Below are 4,472 nucleotides of genomic sequence, written 5' to 3'. Positions count from 1 at the left end.
TGCCGGTCACGTGCCGCGGGGCGCTCCGCCAATCAGCGCCGCCGGAACGCGCTTGGGAAACTTTGCTGACTTTCAAAAGGCGCCGGGGGGCGGCGGCCGCGGCCGGTCCCGGTTCTGTTCTCATCCCCATCGCTGGTCCCCTATCCCTGTCCCCATCCCTATTCCTGTTTCCGGCCCTCGTCATCCTCACTAAACGCACCCCGCCCCCGTCCATGTTCAATGACCTGCATGCGCAAGGCTCCGCATCTTCTGAAGTGTTAAGCGTATAAACCAGCACGTGCCGTAATTTTAAAAGCGTGATTGACCTTAAATTTATCTAAAAGAGGAAAAGCTTTACATTAATTCTTTTTTTTCTCCTCAATTCAAAAGACACGTGCTGCGAAAACAAGCAGCGCCCGTATCTATTTTTAACGCCAGCCCAACATCGAAGTGCCCTTTTCCCGACCAAGGCCAGGTTTCTGTGTCGCAGTGTATGAAATATTAGACACTTGCACTCATCTCCATCCCAGCATGATGTCATTATTGCAGAGCACAGGCGGCTGGCCCCCGCAGGGCACTGGGGCTGCCGCAGACGATGGGGCAGAGCTCGCCGCAGCAGTGAATTCTGGCCGTGCTCCCGCAGGCAGGATCCATAGGAAGGGAGCCGAGCCGTGCAGAGCTGTGCTCCTACAGCCGTGCACACAAACACCCGCTCATTAGTGGGGCCTGGCATCTGTTCCCGGAGCCAAAACAAAAACACGAATGATCACACGTGTATCGCTGCGGCCCGCACAGCAGGGCCATGTGTCACCCAGTGTCAGCCAGTGTCACCGAGCGCCACCTCACCACCCTGCAGCGCCTCCCAAACTGCTGCTGATGGGCACCCACGTGCAGGAGCCCGCTCCCAGTTTCATTTATCTCTGATGTAACACCAGGCCTGGAGCACAGTCTGGTTCTGAAAAGACTTGTCTAAACTGGAAATACGCCTCTCCCAAAGGCTTTGTAAGACTGGGACTGTACCTAAGAGGATGGATGATTTTCTATAAATATTGTACTAAAAGGAATCTGTCCATAACTCAAATAACTTTAACTGAAAAGGGTGAGCAAAACTATTCTACTTTCTTGTAAGGCATTCAGTAAAATAACTACATTTTCAGGTCAGATGTTCAGTAGAAGTAAATGGAGATAAACTATCATACAACTATGAAGAGAAAACTAAATAAGGTATTTAAAAAATTGGGTTAATAGTGTTTGCAGTTCTGTCATTACTCAAGAATGTTTTTATTATCAGATAAGTTGCAGGAAATAAACCACATACTATTGTAGTATGCTCCCAGTAATTAAAACAAATTATACATCATTCACAAGTTTGGGACAAAGGATATTTTACTTCAACACTTCAAGCAAATTTTTGAGGATAGTATGACTACACAGATTATGTCAAAGGTTCATCTGAGTATTTTTAATATTTCTCATCATGAAATACTTGTAAAACATAGCAGAATTTGTGAGATTTCAGAGGAAGCCTCTCATCCAACTCTGAAACAGTGAAACAGCACCCTAACTAATGCCAGGGGCTCAGAGGCATCAATGTACCCAAAGACACAAACAGTCTTATAAAAAGGTTACTGTAATCATTGTGACTGCCTTGTTTGCAAGAAGAACGAGAACATTTGTCTATTTCAAAATTAGCAGAGGAGGAGAAATTATTTTATGCATTTATTTTTAGTTTGCTGATTAATAATTAATAACTGACAGATCTTTGTGGTGCCAGGATTCATGTGCTGGTTATTTTAATGAGAAGGCCACACTGATTCTTCCATGAAAACTAAGTGGACAAAAATTTATGCACTGTAAGTTCTGGTAAGGTTGTAACACCTTATCTTTTGGCAATTAACTTATTTTAGGAAAAATACTTGCTTTTCTTAGAGAATTAAATAACTCACCACACCACCCACTCTGTGGATGGAACAGGAACTGTTCACCAGTGGTCATTACAAACCACTGAACTGCTTTTTTTTATTTTAAATGGATTACTGACACCCTTAAGCTGTGACAAATGTGTTAGAATATCATGTGGAAATATTGCTACCACTGAAGAGCAAGTATTTAACATCAATAAAACCTTTTTTCTGTCTCTTTAAAGATGTTATATAATTCTCTGCAGTCTGTATATGCAGAATCAGATTTCAACATGCTTAAGCAAGAAACAGATTCCCACTACTTTAAAAACTTTCTGATAGCTTGAACTGACATATTTTCAATTAAACTGTCAAATGCTTGTTAATAGCACTGGTTTATTAAGCAGAGCAGAACACAGCAGCTCTCTCAGCCTTGGCACACAGCAGTGACACCCTCAGTGACCCTGGCAAGCCTGGCTGTGGCTCTGAGATTTGTTACCAGGGCTTCTCCTTGCTGCTGGCTGCAGTCTCTTAGGCAAAGGTGCAAGTAAATTCCAGCATAGCCTAATACCACAATTATGATCCAAAGATAACGAGGTACCAAAAATCAGATCCCCACCCTGTGCTGTCACTAACCTCCCTCCTCGAGGGGCTCAGCCACCAGGTGAGGAGCAGGCCCAGCCTGGATGGCATGGATTGGCTGCATGACTTCGGCCCAGCCTCCAAGGGAGCTTGTAGACTGTGAGACAGAGCCATGTCTGTAGAAAGACAAGAACAGGAAAATTAGAAATAGAGGTAGGGTTCTTGAGACAAGGATTCAAGAGGAAAAATACCAATGTGGAAAGTAATACAATCCTAAAGTGAGCAAACCCCGGTTACCCCAGTGAGTTGCCAGTGTCACCACATCAACAGACCAGTGTGAGTGACCTGCGAGTGGATACCTACAGCTCTCTTGATGGCCAGCAGATTTCAGGTGTTTTGTCAAGGGTTGGGGACAGACTAATGCCTAATCCAGTGGGTTCTTCACTTCAACCAACAGAAGGTTGTTCTGGTTTTGTTAGCCAGTTAATGCTAACAAAACATTTTCAATAACTGTTAATGCTAACAGTTATTTTCAAGCTGTGTACGTCAGACTTGGGAATAGCGAGTGATGCCCAAGGCGCCCAGAGAAAGTACAGAGAGATCAGATATGTCTGTTAAAATAAGCAAACAGCAGATTTCTGAACTGTATTGACATTTAACTGCTGTCCTTGGGCTTGGGACTATAAGCTGTCTTCAAGGGAACAGGCTTCTAAAAATACTTAAAAGTGCATGTCCCTGACAACCTACCCAGATTTGTGTGTGTGTGAATTAAGTTCTAAGTGAAACCTTAAATTCTGTGCAAGGTGTTCAGAATTGTTACTTATAAGAGCCCAAATCAGCACTCTGGTAATTTTCTTATTACCTGCCACGTGTCTGAGCCATGATCACACCTGCTCAAATACCTGCTGGGTGGCCAGGCCACTTCACAGGATTTCCAAGAGACCCCTTTGGTTATCCCATTGTTCTTTCATCCAGTGTGCAAGAGCCAAGCAACACTGAGACAGAATACTGGCATTTGTTACCATTCTTCAGAACAGGGTGTCAGACATCTAACACAGGTGCTGCACCTTTGAGGAAACCAGCACAGTGTTTTATAGAAAATGGCAACAACGAAAGAATGATAAACAGGGGACTGGTCACCATCCTGGTTTCAGCTGGGATAGGGTTAATTTCTTCTCAGTAGCTGGTGCTGTGTTTTGGATTCAGAATATGAATGGTGCTGATAACACACTGATGTTTGGGGTTTTGCTAAGCCATTTTTTTCTTAAGTCAAGGACTAGTTTTTAGCAGTTTAACAACTTCATTTAAGGTTATATTTCATCCTATCAGCTGCCACCAAGTCGTTATTTAACTTTATTAGTTTCTGCTTGAATGCATTTGAACAATTAGTTGTCAAGGAAATAAGGATTTGTAGTGTTCTGTTCCTGGGGACTCTGCATTCCTCTATTGTTCCAACACCCCACTGTCACCGAACCACGGAATGGGTCAGCTTGGACAGGACCACAGGAGGTCACCTGCTCCCACCTCCCTGGCTCTGGAACATCTCCAGCCAGGGAGACTCCACAGCCTCTCTGGACAATCTGTCCCAGTGCTCGGTCACTCACAGGGAAGAAGTTCTTCCTCGTGCTCAGGTGGAGCTTCCTGGGCATCAGTTCCTGCTTGTTCCTCCTGTGCCATTGCTGGGCCCCAGGGAGCAGAGCCCGGTCCCTGCTCCGAGCCCTCCCCGCTCACACTCGTACACATTCACCTCATGGCTGTGGGACTGTGCACTTGGTGTGTGTTTCACCCGAGTTTGTGGTGTTCAGCCGAGTTGCTGTGTGTTTTATCCGAGACGGTGCTATTTTACTCCAGTTCCTGTATGTTTTAGCCCAGCTGGTGTGCGTTTTAGCCCAGTTTACGGTCTTTTCCTGCCCTCGCACCGCTCCGGACCCGCCTCAAAGCCGCCGCTTTAAAGGAGGCGGGCTCGGGGCGTTACGACAGCCGGCTTTGCGGCAGCGTGCTGCTTTGCGG

This window comes from Poecile atricapillus, chromosome 14 (assembly GCF_030490865.1).
Source record: "Poecile atricapillus isolate bPoeAtr1 chromosome 14, bPoeAtr1.hap1, whole genome shotgun sequence".
Taxonomy (NCBI): Eukaryota; Metazoa; Chordata; class Aves; order Passeriformes; family Paridae; genus Poecile; species Poecile atricapillus.
This window is presented reverse-complemented; position numbering follows the sequence as displayed.